Genomic DNA, 17,655 nt, shown 5'->3' on the forward strand with positions numbered 1-17,655 from the left:
TTTATACAGCACGTTGGTTTGAAGGCCTAAACCTAGGGGAAAGGAATTCTTGTTGCAAGGTCTTGTGAGGTTTAGTAAGCGGTCAATCATAGAGGTCTTTATATTTTGACGAAATTTATAAAAGGGGGTGACTTGTTTATGATTTGGTAATGAATTCCAGAGTTTGGAACCAGTGTAATGTAGGGAACGAATACCATATTCAGTGGTTTAAACTGCGTTTACAAAGAGGTCTTGATAAAATAATTGACGAGTAGAATACGGACGGACAGAAGATATTGCCTTGAAATAATCAGCTAAACAAGAAGGATTTACTTTATCAAAACACTGATAAACAACAGAAAGAATTTCAAGGTGAAAAATAACAGACAATTTTAAAAGATTGAGAAATTTTAAGCAAAGGTTCTGAAAGTGAAGCAGGTTCAGAAAATGTCATAATTCCAAGTATTAACTTTGCTTTTGTAAGGTGGTCAAATTAAAGGATTTAAGTAGGTGGTGTATGTTAGACCCCACACCTGAATACCATAAGTGAGAAAGGGGTAGAATAGTGAATAATAAAGCATAGGAAGTATATCACTGTTTACACGGTACCTCAATTTTGAAAACAATCCTACAGCCTTTGACAGTCTTAGACAAAGCTCGTCAATGTGGTTCGTCCAAGTTAAGTTGGAGTCAAAGGTAACACCAAGATATTTAACCGTGTTAACTTGTTTAATGTTTTTGCACCATCAATTTCAACAAAAGTCGAATTTGTCGCACAAAACCGGATAAACGCGGTCTACCTCCACCAGGATTAGCCATCGCTCGATGTTGATTTTTCACTTCGCATTCTGATTTGCCTGAGTACGGGCAAATCTCTCCAAAAAATATCCGAAAAATTAAACAGAATTGTTCTCCGATGGATTCTTTACCAACTAGATGCTTCTGTGAAGCATACACTGGTTTGCCTGTGGTACGTGCTACAGAAAATCAGAAGGCACTGAATTGTGTGGTATTGAAATACAGCATTCCAGTCTCTGAAGAATAACAAATAAAAGAGAAGCGAGAAACATTGGCTTCTGGGCTGACATGTTGATAATTTTCAAGTTCCCTCACAACTTTTTTTCACCACAAGTGTGCCCTCTGAGCATCTGAAAGCTTTGTAATACTAAACTTCACTGACGTCAAGCCCTGTTTCGCGGGGTTAGTGTTAGGATGGGAGACCAAAACAATAAACCCCTCATAAAAAACAGAAACATCTGACCGAAAATACTATTAACGCTAACAAATGCGAACTCAGCAAGATACAGATTCTGTTAGCTTCCTTTATGCAAAACAAATATTGATGAAAATAGAGGATATTACAAGGCCGCGCGGGGATACGAATTTTATCTTCGTGTGCTGCAAGTATCTCACACGAGTGAGCGAAGCGAACGAGTGAGAGATACTTTCAGCACGAGAAGATAAAATTCGTATCCCCAAGCGGCCATGTAATGTTCTGTTTATTATATAGATATTGATAAATTGTCTAGATTTAAAACAACTTGTTTTATTCAGTTTCGAAATGATTTAAATGTGGTCACCAACCGCTAAAACACGCATGTTGTGTAACATAAAACAAGATATGAAAGTTATGAAAAACAAATCATGATAATGTCAAATTTTGCAATAAAAATGTTAATGTAGTAGAGAAGAATTATATTAAAGCACAAAAGTATCTTACAATGAAGAGAAAGCTCGCGTTTTATTGGCTAATCGTGTTGGTTACCATGACAACACCTATATCCTCACATGTGAAAGATAAAAATGATATGTTCACTGCGCGCGGTGAAGATATGATTTTTTAGTAAAAGGAGAAATCCTGGTATTTCATCAATATCTATATAATAAAAGCAAATAACTATTGATACACAGTTTTCAGAAAGAGCAGAAGGAAGTTTCCCGGACGGTCGATCGAGAATAAAATATTTACGACATGAAAACAACATTAATTTTGAACCGTGAATATAGAATATAAAAGGTTACGATCAGCGACAAACATTTTGGGAGATTTTTGCTACGTTCAAGTAAATTGCAAAATCGAAAGTGACATGGCCGGAATTCAGCGGGCGCCGTGATTAAGTTACCGCGGCATGTTTACTCGCAAAACAGTGAAGCATCTGTGTCAAATGATGGCAAGATACCGGGTTTTTGTAAGTTTCTTTTTTTGTCAAGTGTTATAAAGGTTGACAATGAAATGAGCGAAGTCAAAACAAAGATCACAATCGCCCAACTCTTGTTTATGCAAAGTCAAAATTTACTCTCCAAGACGAGTACGACGTTATTTATCACCAGGTAATTCCAATGATCATTTTGGAAATAGCAGCTACTTTATTATTCATCTGCGTCACAAGTTTTCACTGATTTTGGGGCTCATTTTGTTGAAACTCAAGCACGCTTCCAACAGGCCTGTGAACCCTTCCTGCTTACAGAGCAATAGATCGTTTTCACGTGACGTCATCATTTTCTAAAATCCAAAACTAAAGAGCCACGAAAGTTTTTATCCTCATCACGCATAAGAGGCGGTAAATTTGTATCCATTTGCAATTTTAAAGCTCAATAGCGTGCTTCGTTTGGAAACCAGAGCATTTTGAATTTCTGAGGTATAGCGGTGCGTGACACGAGGCGACGATCGAGTTTATTGAGAAATATATATTTATCTCATGGTTTTGAGCCTTTTTAGAATTTAAAGCATTAGGAAAAGTGCTTAGGTAAATAGCTGTCTGTTCAGTACAGATGATCACTCGCCTAGATAGCCAAAGTAAGTAACAGATGTTGACACTATTTTCCGGCCGCCATATTGGTGCACCACAGATGTGCACCAACATGGCGTTTTCATACTGGGCTCTGTAAATTTCTGCGAAACATTTCGACGAATATCTGAAGTTTGGGGAAACGCACAGCCCTAAAACTTGGAGAAGTGTCTTCTTCATTTATCTTCTACAACATCACCAATTCTTGACCTTTTCCACTGGATGGTTTTCGATTTATTTTTTTATTGCGTGACAGTGAAAACGATCTATACTAAAAAACTTCTCCCATATCACATTTGAACCTTAAGCTCGAAAATTCAATACACAACATGATACTATAATTCACTAAGGCAGAAAATACCACAGAATCCTTTTCCAGCGAAATATTTATTGAAACAAACAACATATTCGCTCTTAGAGGCGAAAACCTCTTCCTATTTCATTGCGTGCGTGAAGACAAGAAACTCAATCGTGTCAAATTACCATGTACTTCAGGTAAATATAGCCTGTGTACAGACCGCCCCTCCCCTCAAAAAAAAATCGGAGAGGAACGGTCTGTGATTTACCGTTGATAATCGTGTTCCATACCACGAGATTTTTCCTGGAATGTGTGGAAAATGATTTGATTGGTTATTACCCATCGATCATTACATCATTGAAACAACGAGTTTTGATTGGCTTTTATTTTTATTTCTCCACATCAACACCATGAGAGATTTTACGATGAGTTCGTTCGTGTGTACTTTGAGCACGGTACAAAATACGAATAAAAATCGTTTTGATTGTCAAAGAGGTTTTTCTTTTAAAGTACGAGCGGAATTGTTATCTATGGAGTGTAAAGTGGAAATCGATTCGACGTACATTTGTAGGAATTGTCAGCGCAAAAGAAACAAAAGCGCTCTTCACGAGGTGAATATAGCTTTATTCAAAAGATTGTCCACTCGAAAACGTCTCCCGCTATTCCTTAGCGGTCAATGTAATCCCAACAAGCCTAGCCATTCTCAAGTACAATCTACAAGGCGTGATGCCATGGAAGATTTGAGAATGTACACACCGTGGAAAATAACAGCTCATCGGCAACGATCTGTGCTGTTTTGAAGATCAGAGCCGTACGAGGTTGGAAGACTTGCAAATACATCCTCCCTTTAAAGAGTGCTTCTATGCTATAAAGCCAAGGTATCTTAAAACTATCGGAGACGCTCTTCGATGCACGTTTGAAATCTACCTCATTGACCACCATTTTGAGAATTTAGCTCCAACCGAAATATGAGCCACGCAAATTTTGGTCAGCGTAGATTACTAAATAATGTATGCAAAATTATTCCGGAACACGATTACTAACGGTAAATCACAGACCGTTCCTCTCCGATTTTTTTTTTGAGGGGAGGGGGGTCTGTGCACAGGCTAGGTAAATACAGCTCACTTTGATTTCGTCTCGACGGGCGATAGATTGTTGTCGAAGTCCAGTGCTCGTCGCTTTTGAGATTCCTGCCTATTTTATCCAACTGACTTTCTATTATTGAGCTCCATAAGTGTATATTTTGTTTAAGGATCCACTAAAACGCCATTCGCGTTACATGACTTTCGACGCCATTGCAGGCTAAGTTAATGATTCTACTGTGTCCACCAGAGAAATCTACGCAGTTCCACTACCCTCTCGATCCTAAGAAAATACTCGCAGAAGGCTCTATCCACAAAGACACCACTTACCAGGGGAGTGACAGGCAAGACTTTTACCGACACGAAAAAAAAAAAAAAAAAAAAAGAAAACAAACAAACTAAACGCAGACCTCGACTGGGTTTGCCATGAGGCAACCCAGTAAAGAAAATAACTCAGGGCTACGTTGGAAGCGTAGGAAGGTAGATGCACCCCTAGGGGTCCCAAAGTGATACCAACGCTCCGACAAATTTTCAGTATCAAAAAAAATGTACATAGTCAGTTTTATCCATTACTACCACGTCTGAGCCCTTATCAAGCTTTGTGATAACAATATCATCCCTCTCTTTAGGCTGCCTTATCGCTCTCAGCATTGCTTTCGGTGGTGCTGGACATGTACGCTCCCTGTAATTAAGCGCAATAGATCGCAGGGGGCACGTATACAAAACATAGACGTCAGGTCGATGGACCCCTTCATGGACCCGGCCCATGGACTACCCCTGTGGACCACCCCTCATTTTGTAAAGTTTCAAGCAGAAAAATCCTTATACGAGAAAGAGAAGTCATCCTGGCACTTATCTGGACAATTTCACCAATAATGATCTCTGCGAGGCCGGTGCAATGCTCAACCAACTGAACTATGAAGCCACCCAGTTGGGAGCAGGTCATGTTTTGCATACGTCGTCCTCTTGGAGCCTTAGCACGCCTTTTGTGCCTAGCATGTCTTATGCCACGCTGGTAGGTGTGGACTCAGCCGAGCGGTTGGCTCAGTTGTTGAGCTGTGCGGGAGGTCGCGGGATCAAAACCGGACCAACAACACACAGGGTCTTTAAATAAGTGAGGAGAAAATGCTGCCTTTGTAATGACATCTCCGAATGGTTAGACTCTCTAGTCTTCTCACATAAGGACGATAAACCGAAGGTTCCGGTAACGGCCGAAGAAATATTTTGTCATTTGTTTTTTCTTAATTAACCGCGTAAGGTTGTGAGAGAACATCTTCGTGCGTAGACGAGGATTGCGTGTACATACCCCCGAGAATGTAGCATGTAGCATGTAGGTATATGTGCAAAAGCAGTCTGGCAAAGTTCCCCACAAAGTGTTGTTCATTCACCCTGAAAAGCCACTAGGGGAGTGGTCAACTACATATTAGGAGGTATAGGTGTCTATCAGACACAAATGTTTAAAACAGTAGCCCATACCTAGGTTTCAGTTTCAGTGTATTTACTAATGCTATGTTGCTTTACACCAAGGTATGAAAAAATAGAAATAAATAAAAGAAAAAATAAGTTACAAACAGAAAATTAATTGCTACTATAGCCTCGAAACTAGGTGCCTAAAGGCATTGACAGATGAGGTGCTTGCTACAAAGTCAGGTAGAGTATTCCATTCGGGTATGGTTCTTGGGAAAAAAAGAGAATTTATAAGTGTCTGTGCGGGAGGCAAGAATGTTAAGCTTTTGAGGATGATTACGGCGGGTTACAGTTTTACAATAGCTTAAGTGGTCGTTGAAGCTAATAGAAATTAGGTTATCAACTATTTTAAACATCATACAAAGGCGGTCGCGCTTTCTGGCGCTGGATAGTTCAGACCAGCCAAGTTCCTTAATTAGGGCAGTAACACTGACATGACGCGAATAGTTCTTGAATACAAAGCGAGCAGCACGTCTCTGAACCATTTCAAGCTGATTGATGTTTTTTTGGGTGTACGGGTCCCACACACTGGAAGCATATGATAACGTAGGTCGAACTAGCGAAAGATAAGCGCGGGCCTTGACTTCTTATGAGCAGCTGTACAAGTTTCGTTTGATAAGGTTAAGAGTGCGCGTTGTCTTCTTTGTAATGAAATTCAGCGACGTTTTCACAGATCACGATTTATTGACGTCATAGCGTCACCGAACGAGAACTTTCTTTGTTTCTTGCGGAAAAGGTAGTCTAAAAATAGATTGGTCCACAAAACTGCCTAGAGATTGGCTTAATATGGAAGACGTTCGCTCCTAGTCATGGGCTTGTGCTCAAATTGTCCAGATAAGTGCGACAACCACTCTCCCTTTCGTCTAAAGATTTTTCTGCTTGTAACTTTGCAAAATAAGAGGTGGTCCACAGGGGTGGTCCAGAGGGGTAGTCCATGGACCGGGTCCATAGGGGTGGTCCATGTTTTGTATACGTTCTCGCATGGGTGCGGCTGCTAATTATCTTTTATCGCTGTCATTAAGTTTCGGTTCTAGTTTCCAATAAGCCCTCTCAAAGGTTGCATGGATTTCTCTCGATAATGTTCGCTGTGGTAGAGTGAAGTTGAGCCCCCTACTAAAAACCAGCTTGTGTAAGAAACGCAGCCTGTAGGAAAATTTGTTCTTAATGTGCTCATCGATGTTAGTGTCAGTAGTTAGAAGTCTTGAGATCTTTCTAGTATGAACACTCATCTTCTGTTGATACTAGAGTTAATAATGTAAATTGACCACCGCAAAGAGATTGACGTTTCGAGCGTTAGCCCTTCGTCAGAGCGAATTGAGGAATTATGGGTTGTGTGTAGTTTTTATAGTAGAGTACGAGTTACGCTATTGGTGGCAACATGGCAACGTGAAAAACAGGAATACTTTAGTTAAATGAAAAGCGTTCAATGATCAAGAAAATGGCCGCCAATTTTCCTGAGCGCGCGTTGCATGTTGGGCAAAACTCGGTCTTTACATTAAATGACTCGGCGTAAGGTTTCATTTTCTTGGAAAGGCGCATACTGAACAAAGGTTCCTTAAAAACTGGAATACACCACAAAAGTACACTACACTTTACTGTGGGAACATGAAAAAAAAAAAAGATTGTAACTACCTACCAAGAATTGGCCGCGAGGCATAGGGTCTCGAAACTTTTAGGTGTTCAAGGAACGGACGGTCGTTTTTCACTTTGGTCTGTGAACTGGTCTCGTCCACCCGGGTAATTTTTGCCCAAATTACAACGGCACGCGCTCAACGGTCTCCCCGAAGTAAACTGAAATCTCCGATGAATCCGATATTTTGGGAAAACGGCTAGCCTCTAGAGTTTCACAAACATTTTCAAAAAAGTACTATTTCATTCGATTCATAAGTGCGTTTCTTGAGAAGAAACATACCTTATTCCTGGCATTGTATCTTCATAAGGATGAACTTTCAAAGCATAAGCTTAAGATTGTACTATCACTTCGTTATTCGCAACTTCGAAACATGTTTGAGGCCAGCCTTTCAGAATAAAGGGTCGCAGTTTCAGAAATGGATTTCGAGATTTTTGAGAAACGCACGAGTGAACGCTTTGGGTAAACGCATTCTGTTATGCGAGTTGTTTCTCGGCATAATATTATGGTAATATGTGCCATTTGTAGGCGTGAAACAAGCTTCAGAATAGATAACAAAGAACAAAAAAACTAATTTATTCTGCCGTGTCCAGGCTCTTTCACACATGCACAATTAAACGCAAACATATTTCAAATTCCTTTAACGTACATCTACCGCACTTGCTTTTACTCTGAAAAAGAAACGTCATTTCCCATAAAATTTGAAATCGTGACTACATATTTACTGAACTTCGCTAAGACACCGTGACGATTTTAAAAGTCAACTGCGAGAGAGGTGCGTTTGTGAAGGTAGATGGAATTCAATGAAAAGTGACTTAGAAGTTGCAAGTACACGAGTGGTTTCTGTCAGTCGACTTGGACTGGTTTAACTAACCGTTGCAGTAAACAAGAAGAGACTACAACAACGTCTAACCGTGACAACGAAAACACTTATTCATGCTTTTCAATGGCCTGTCAGTCTGGTGAGTGAAGCGTTCTTTAGCTATATTAGATTCCTTTGCACTTTACGCTCCAGAAACCTCATATCTTCTTCTACTTATTCAAAACAAAGATCATCATTATCAGACGTTTTTCTATCTGCAATGAGCCACAAAAGTAGTTGAGACACTCTTAGGAAAAGACGCTTTTAAATACTTAGGCATTTGTTCTATTTTATTTGCATCTAGCGTTAATTCTCTGATATCCCCGGCCCCCCAATTCAATGTTGTGTAGGCGCTGTGGTCTGCGCAGTCGAAGAAATAGAAAAATCAACATTGTTTTGGGGGAAAGAGGGAGGAAATGTATCCAAGACGCAGAAAATCGAATTTTACTGCCAAGTGTCTCAACACTTTTGTCGCTCATTGTCTGAAACAGTAAACTTGTTTTTTTTACAATAACCGGTGTAGTACTTAATTGAAATTCCTGCCATCGCGTTATTCCAGGATTTGGGTTCTTCTCATGGGAAAATTATAGCACGCTTACTCATCAGTACAAAAATTTAAGGAAATTATCACCTTTTTTGGAAGTGAAATCTTGCGTGACATTCGTGCGTGACATCGCCAATTTAGGGTGTTGGTCATCTCCACCTTATTTCTCTCCGAAAAAGGAATGAGATAATAAAGTAATTGTTGAAATACAAACTACTGGTGGTATTCCCAAAGCAGGCTATCTTGGAGTAATTCAAACGACCGCTGTACAGGAAAATCAACGGGTAACCACGGTCAACCACGGGTAACCACGGGTAACCATGAACTGACTAAATCAATATTAATAGTATCCTTTTTACCATCATTTGGTTACTCGTGGTTACCGGTGAAAAAACTACATTTATCTGCATTAAATAATCGTTATTACAGGCTGAACTGAAAAGGGAAGGAATAACTTTGTACAATAGGAACTAAAATGAGACACTATGTTATAAAAGTAACTCTTGGGCTCAGAAGGCATGTTTTTATTGGTTTAGCGACAGTTAACCGTGTGTAATGACATCATTTTTACATCACACTTGCGTGGTAGAAGCATTCCGCTAACAGCATTCTGTTCAGCGGACAAAATTACATAAGATCACTTGTTTCATCACGCTTTTGAACTTCATGTCATGACTTCTCAATGGTAAAGCGTTAAATATAGAATAAATTAATTAACTTTTCGATATAAATGGTTTACCAATGGGAAACCGTTGGAAATTCGCCGAGTAAAAGTGTAAAAAGCACTAAAACCATTGGTTGATATAAAATTTGATGTGCTCAGTACAATGCCGTTATCAAAATGATATGTACATATTGCTGTGACGTCATTATGAGGCCATTTGTAATGGTAAAGTATTGTATTGAGGTCAGACATAGAGAGATTTTCGCCAAAGAACGATTTCTGTTTCTGTTTTTTCGTCAAAATATGACAAGTGAATAGAGAAACACTTATAGCCATGATGGCATAGTGAGAATTGCGATGAAAGAAAGTGAGGTAGACACTCTTTGAACGTTTTAAAAGTGAAAAAGTGCAATAAGCACCACCTTGAGGGCTAAATATGGATCCATTTATTAATGGGATACACCAGGTTTCGTCTTAGTATCGGAATTTCGGTGAGAAATAAAAACACTTGTCAGTTTTTCTTTAGTCAGGAATCACTCTTAACCACGCATTTAGTCGCTTTTGTAAAAATAAACTTGCTAGAGCTTGGATATATAAAGGAAATCACCACAATTTGAGCCTCCAGACAATGAGCGACAAAAGTAGTTGAGACACTCTTAGGAAAAGACGCTTTTCGATACTTAGGCATTTGTTCTATTTTATTTGCATTTAGCGTTAATTCTCTGATACCCCTGGCCCGACACAGAAAGGGGGAGGGAATGTATCCAAGACGCAGAAAATCGAATTTTACTGCCAAGTGTCTCAACACTTTTGTCGCTCATTGTAGCTCACGGCATTGTGTGGAGTAGGTAATCAATAACTAAACGGACTAATGTTTGCTTTCAAAGAAAGTTAAAATACTATTAGCCAACATAGACACCGAAATCACGAAAGACTTGAATTTCTAATAATCTTGAGATTCATTCAGGCCTCATTTGAACGTCAACTGGGTTGCCAGTATGGCAATTCCAGTCGCAAAAAAGGGTAATATTTCTCCGTTTTTAAATTTTTTTCCGTGTCGGTAAAAGTCTTGCCTGTCACTCCCCTGCTAAGTGGTGTCTTTGTGCATAGAGTCTTCTGTGCGTATTTTGTTAGGTTTGAGGGGGTTGGGGTAATGCGCAGATTTCTCTGGAGTACACAGGAGGAGATTTAATTAACCTGCAATGGCGTCGAAAGTCATTGTAACGCGAATGGCGTTTTAGTGCATCTTTAAACAAAATATACCCTTATGGAGAATGGAACGTCAATTAGGTAACTGGACTTCGACAACAATCTTTCGCCCGTCGAGCCGAGTGTGGTGTTATGTACAACACTAAAACCAAACGGAAAATTCTCTGGTAACTTATGGGTTCAACAAAGACAGAGAAGGAATCGAACACCTTAAGTGGACCTGTGATCTCTGTTGTCTGGCTATTTGTATTTATTTGTACTCAACTCTGCACAGTCTTCCGGTAACAATTGGAAATTTCACTAATTCTTGTTTCCTTTCAGTGGCGTCGAAAGTCATTGTAACGCGAATGGCGTTTTAGTGGATCTTTAAACAAAATATATCCTAATGGAGCTCAAGAATGGAACGTCAATTGGCTGAACAAGACAGGCGGTGAAAAATAAATATCTGGAATCTTTTAAGCGACGAGTAATGGTCTTCGACAACAATTTCATTTTTCGCCGTTGGATATCAAGTGAGCTTTGTTTCTAGTATTTTACTAACTTGGTATTATATACAACACTGAAATCAAAAAGCAATTTTTTTAATGGATTTAACAAACAATGAGGGAATCGAACGCCTTGAATGCATCACAGTGTTTACTGAAGTGGCATCTAAGTTGCTTGGCAATTTACAATTATTTTGTACTCAACTCTGCAAAGGTAAAAAAACGATTGGAAATGTGACAGTGAAGAATTACTTGATTGAAAGTTTGTTGTCTCTTTCGTGCGTCATTATTTACTGCCAAAGTTCTTTCGAAAAGGGTTTGATGTGAAGTGTCAGAAATTTCTTTAATTGCATATGCTTTGTGACACGGATTCTGTGTGTTGTTTGCACGCACGCAATTGAAATAGTAAGGGTTTTTTGCCTCTAATAGATGTTGTTTGTTTCCATAAATTTTTCGCTGGAAAAGGTTTTTGTGAGATCTCCAGCCTTTGTAAATTTAAATTTCATGTTGTGTAATTTTCGAGCTTAACAAATTTGCATACGTGGGTTGAAATGTGATACGGGAGGATTTTTGTGGTAGTGCACTGTAACCAGCGCGTGAACAAGTCACGAAAATAAACAGGTCTGTTGGAAGCGTGCTTTCAAGAGCTTCAACAAATTGAGCCCCAAACTCAGCATAAAAGTGTGACGCTGATTAATAATGAAGTAGCTGCTATTTCCAAAACGATGGAATTACGTGGTGACAAATAACCTAGTCTTGGAGAGTAAAGTTTTGATTTTGCAGAAACAATGGTCAATCTCAAGAGTTGGGCGATTGTGATCTTTGTGTTGAATTCGCACATTTCTTGTTTAACTTTATAACACTTGAAAGAAAAAGAAAACTAACAAAGACAAAAAGCCGGTATCTTGCCATCATTTGACACAAATACTTCACTGTTTCGCGAGTAAACACGCCGCCCGCTGAAATCGATGTCCCGATTTACTTGTGCAGCCAAAAGTACAATAAAAAAATTGAACGTAGCAAAAATCTCGCAAACTATTTTTCGCTGACGGCAAAATATTTTACTCTCAATCGACCGTTCTGAAAACTTCCTTCTGCAATTCCTAAAAACTGTGTATCAATATTTATTTACTTTTGCATCAATATTTGTTTTGCATAAAGCAAGCTAATAAAATCTGTACCTTGCTTAGTTCGCATTGTTGAGCGTTAAAATAGAATTTTCGTTCTATGCTTCTGTTACAAAGTGGTATATTTTTAGGTCACCCATCCAGATACTAAGCCCGCCGGACTGGATTAACTTCGGTGAAATTTTGTATTACAACGCTGTCACACGCTCAGAGTGCACGCTTAAACTTGTGGTGAAAAGAAGTTGTGAGGGAACTTGAAAATGATCAACATGTCAGCCTAGAAGCCAATTTTTCTCGATTCCTTTTATTTTCTTCATTTTTTTTTAAGTTTAGTACTTTGCTAGTAACCACATGTCTTCTCAGGGGGCTATTTACCTAAGACTTCTACCATGGCACTACAATGATATACAACACCAAAACAATGTCGTGTACTACTAGAGCTACATATTACACAAAGACAACTTAAATTTCCTGGAAGAAAAAACGCAGCTCAGTTGACAATATCGAATAAAGCGCTGTGTTACTGCACTACCACGCGTACGCAATGCGTGCCTATTTTTCTAAAGATGACAGGAATTTTTTCTTTCTGACAAATGATTAATAGGTTGGTAGCCAGGCTTTTAACCTCCGAAAAAGATCTGTTTCGTCGTGTGAACGTGTGAGCGAAAGGGCCTCTGCTGGCACGACTTCTGGGTGACCCTTAAGTGGTCTTCATGACCCCCGACTTTAGTTTTCGTTGCATATAATATCCGGTTATCGTATAGCCAGCGAACGCAGACGTATTTCCGGCGGTCGTTTCTCTCCCACGAACAATAGCGTCCGCGAAACCGAGCTGCAAAACGATTTCTGTGACAGGGCTCGAGACTAGCGGTAGCCAACTAGCCACAGGCTAGTGAAATTTCAGTTTAGGCTAGCAAATTTTGAGCTTTCAGAAGCCAATGGGGCTAGTAACTATTGTGAAGCAATGGAGTTCTGGATAAAAACAAAAATAAAAATTATTTCGTATGAATGGGGCAGAAGGAGAGAATAGAAACTAACAAAAACAGAAACTGTGAGCGGATTCTATGGAATTTACTGCCTTAGAAAATGATAAGTTGAAAAAAAAAAAATTAAAGAACCAAACGCGGATTACAGTTTCCCTGCCCCACGTTACGAACGATTAATCACGGGTGAAATCATGCGGAACTTCTCGGCTGCTGTTAAACCCTAGTTTCCATATGCGCGTATTCCGTCGCAAACAATCGCAAGCACCTTCCGATAACTTGATCACAAACAGTTTGCGTAAATGGAAACACCTTTTACGTTCATCTCAGACCAATTGTCGATGATCGCAAACAAGACGCAAGAGATCGAAAATTCTCTATCTCACATTAAAAGAGGGAAAAGTTGCTTGCGAGCACGGTGATTGATTCCGAAAAACCATTCAAGCACAAAACGCAAGGATTGATGTTGAAACTATCAAAAAGAAATCTTATATGAGCCAATTCTGTCCTTCCGAATTTCCTTTTTATCCAATGTAAGATATTATTTTCCCGCATTCCGCTGCTTTTGTGCTTCATGCGTAGAATGGCGCTTTCACGTTGAAATTTCAATCGCAAATAGCTCAATTTATAATCAAAGGAACAGCCTTTCCACAGACCTCCAAACGAGCATTTTAGTTTTATGAGCTGCTTATTTCTTAATTTACTTTATTCCACGTTTTCCATACTCCAGTGCAATTGTGAGTTGCGAAGATATGGCAATGGTTTCGTGAAAATTGGCCTCAAGGCCGCAAAAGCTTTGCCTTTGTGAGAAAAATACGGAAAACCGTACACTCCAGCTTATTTGAGCCGCTTTTGCGAGGATGGATATGAGAATATGGAAATATTTACTAAAAGCGCGGGTTGTGTTTGCAAATGTGAAATTTTTTCTTGATAGTTTTTAGCTAGTGAGCTGAAACGTTAGTCTCGAGCCCTGTGTGACGTAACTGCTTTTGTTATTTTTGGCCAATCACGTTGCATGAGAGAACAGAGAGTTTGGTGATCTCCGCGCAATTCGTGTCATCGTTGTCACTAGCGAACCTTTGAAACGAAGAACTATAAGTGAAACGCCAAAGAATTAACATTCCCTGCGGTGGCGAATGTTGCATTCTTTGACGGACAAAATGTTTGGTTGCAAAGAAGGAGATAAATGTGTTTGATAAGAGTGTTTGGACATCTCTTCTTCGATACTTCGAGCCGATTTATGTGGGCTAACTGCCGCACGAAATGCTATTATCGACCCCTACGATACGAGAAAGCCGTATGTAAAGTGTCGAGCTTGAGGACTAACTAAAAAGACACTTTGACGATGACATTACTCTTCGAGTTAAGAAGTCTGAGGCAGGCCCCGTCCTATCACGTGCGAGTGCGGACTTAACGCAAATCTCATTATAGCATGTGAACAATTAAGTGTGCGATAGTTACACTTTAAGCTGCACAAAAAGCACAGAATACGCATTGAAATTCCGAAAGCCAACCCCTCATACTTGGCTATCTGACGGAAAACAACAGCGCTATTCCATCAAAAACGCTATCAATCCACTAATGCTGTAAAATTAAGAGAACATTTTAGCCGCGAGGAGAAACACAGCATCAAGCTGTGTACAAAAGGATAGAATGCTACATGCTCACTTCTCGCGAGTGACAAACCATTTCCGAGTTCATGTCTACCTGTTCTTCAAAGCGAGTCTATGTGCTAAGTCTTTGTTGTGAAAATTAGTTTTCATTCATATGTAAAGTAGAACTAATTACCATCACAAAAACTCCGCACTTAGACTCGCTTTGAAGAGGAGGCAGATATGAACTCGGAAATGGCCTATTAAAATGCAGAATTTTCGATCCGCCATTTGAGTATAACAACTTGAATAACATGCCATTTGCCTGAGTGATACCGAACACTGGTCTGTATCGCTCTCCTTTATCGGCAACTGACGAGATCCCGAAGGATCGAAACCGTGATCTTGCCTGAAAAAAAAAACACGGCCATGAGCCTTCTAACTGAAGACGGACCTCTAGCAGTCCCAATAACCTCCAAAGAGGAAGATGCCCAAATGGAGATTGAAGCATTGCTTTCAGACCATCGCGACTCATGGTACAAACGTTTTCAAAGGCGAACGATTCGCAAACAAATCTCAAGTTGCCACCCTTTAGGGGTAAACAAAAAAGGCTTCATCAAGGGCCAAACACTTAGACTTCTCCGTACAAACTCCTCTGAAAAGAAATTCAAAACTAAAATCTCGCATTTTAGAGAAAGCCTCATTGAACGAGGATAACCAGAAAGCCTGGTTACAGATACACGGCTCTCAGACGTCAAAATTTAGAACAGGAAACAAGCCCTCCTACAGAAATGCAAAGAACATAAGCGAATCTTGTCTTTTCTTCACGCAATACCGTCCAACGGTGCCTAATCTTAAACAAATACTCATGCAAAAATTGCATTTAATCCAGCAACAACCGCTACTTAGCCAAATATTTCAAGATCCCCCGATCGTTTCGTACAAAAGGGGCAGATCCTTAAAAGACATACTCGTTCGAGCCAAACTCTAAGCAGGCTAAAACCGTCCTTAAACACGTGGATTGGAGTTGTGTAGGCCTGTCACCCCCATTGTTATCCGGTAGCCTCGCAGCTCCTACAAGGTCTCACCTGATTGGAGACCACCCTTGAGGTTTAACAAAAGAACAAATAACAGAAACAATGGCCCTTTTGTTTTAGGCCTAGGGTAACAGAAACAATGGCCCTTTTGTTTTAGGCCTAGGGTCCATTGTTTCTGTTATTTGTTCTTTTGTTAAACCTCAAGAGTGGTCTCCAATCAGGTGAGACCTTGTAAGAGCTGCGAGGTGACCCTTGTTATCGCGTGTTCCTTGCGTGTTAGTTCTGGAGATTTTTGAGCCTAATTCTGACTGGCTAAGAATTTTACGTCACAGAAATCGTTTTACAGCTCGGTTTCGCGGACGCTATTTTTCGGGGGAGAGAAACGACCGCCGGAAATACGTCTGCGTTCGCAGGCTAGTTATCGTATGACTCTTTAACACATCTCACCAGGCTAATATTCTCCCGGTATTGTTAAGAAAAAGTATTAAATATAAATACCACCGTAGAAACATATAAGAGCAGGTCTCTGAGAAAGTCAAGCAAAGTTGGAAATGGAAATCTTAAACTCCCCCTTAATTTTTTGTGTGGAGACATGTTGCCTGGGAGCCACAAGCCCATGTTTTGACCCTCAAAATGGGTAACATATGTGTGTCTACCTCTCGCATACATGTGAGTCAGTTGTAATGAAATTCCACCAGAGAGGAGACCTATGCCTCTAATTACTAAAGGATGTTTCAAAACTGCTTTGACTTTTTTGAACAAGGAAAAATGTTGGCTTTACTATGTTAGGTGTCGGCAAGAGATCATGATCTCTTGGTGTCGGTCATTTCGGAAAATGACAAAAACGAGCGCATCATTTTTCGCATTTTCTTCCAAAGTATTCTTTTTTCCGCAACTGAATTTGCTACAGAGATTATGCGGTTATTATGGTTCTTAAATATTAGAAAACTAACTTGGGGAAAGTCATATTTTAACAACACGTGATAAACGAATTTGATGGAAATTGTAAAAAAATTAAAATTAAGTCATTTTTACACTTAAAATTTTTGGCTCTCAAAATGTTCTAAAGCAAGCGGTCAAACTCTCAAAGTATTTATTATTATCTTGTCTGTAAGCTGAATATGACTGTTGAGGTTTTAAATTGGTGACTACGATGAAAAAGAAATTAACGTTAAACATATCCCGTAATTCCTTGCAATTTTTAACACTTAAGCTGTGGCATCTTCGCTCCCTTTTCCGTGACCAAATCGATGGATTTCCCTTGCAGTCAAGTCAAATTAACATTCTCTTCCATCCAACATCACCTCAAGAAAAGTAAAACCACTATTGACAAGAATAAAAGCTTGAGACAGTCTCTTCCGAAATGAAGTTTATCCAGCGAGTTACATGAATGCACTACGTTCACCATGCCAAGTAAACGTATGCCTATGACGATCCCGAATAAATTATTTGGCTAAAATCGAGGGGAGATTTGTAATATGTCGATGAAAAGCCGAGAAAATTCTTTGCGGGACGGAAATGAGTGGGGACAGACTGCTGACCGGAACCCACGAAAAAAACGAAAAAATAACTTTAAATCACATAAAATAACCGTTACAGTCACGTCAGTCTTAAGTATTTTCAAAGAAAGTGTTTGTATCCGAAATAAAGAAGTTTTAGAATCGCCTATTTTTGTTTTCAAATTTCGCGGGCGCCGCCATCTTGAATAATTCTGAATAATTGCCCTATTGTTATTAGACAAAAGCTCTTTGCGTCAGAACAATAGGGCAACCATAGCACGTCACAATTATTCAAGATGGCTGCGCCCGCGAAATTTCAAAGTGAAATTAAGCGATTTTATAATTCACTTTTCTTGATATAAACACTGTTTTAAAAACAAATTGCGAACAAATTTGTTTGTACACGTA

At 39.5% G+C, this 17,655-nt stretch overlaps 1 long non-coding RNA gene across 1 annotated transcript; it reads left to right on the forward strand.

The window, feature by feature from the left end:
• Positions 1–3,189: 3,189 nt before the first annotated feature.
• On the forward strand, positions 3,190–4,546 carry LOC137984976 (uncharacterized). Its single transcript, XR_011119216.1, has 2 exons — positions 3,190–3,263; positions 4,177–4,546. It is a non-coding gene; the product is annotated as an uncharacterized lncRNA (long non-coding RNA).
• Positions 4,547–17,655: the final 13,109 nt, after the last annotated feature.

This window comes from Montipora foliosa, chromosome 14 (assembly GCF_036669935.1).
Source record: "Montipora foliosa isolate CH-2021 chromosome 14, ASM3666993v2, whole genome shotgun sequence".
Taxonomy (NCBI): Eukaryota; Metazoa; Cnidaria; class Anthozoa; order Scleractinia; family Acroporidae; genus Montipora; species Montipora foliosa.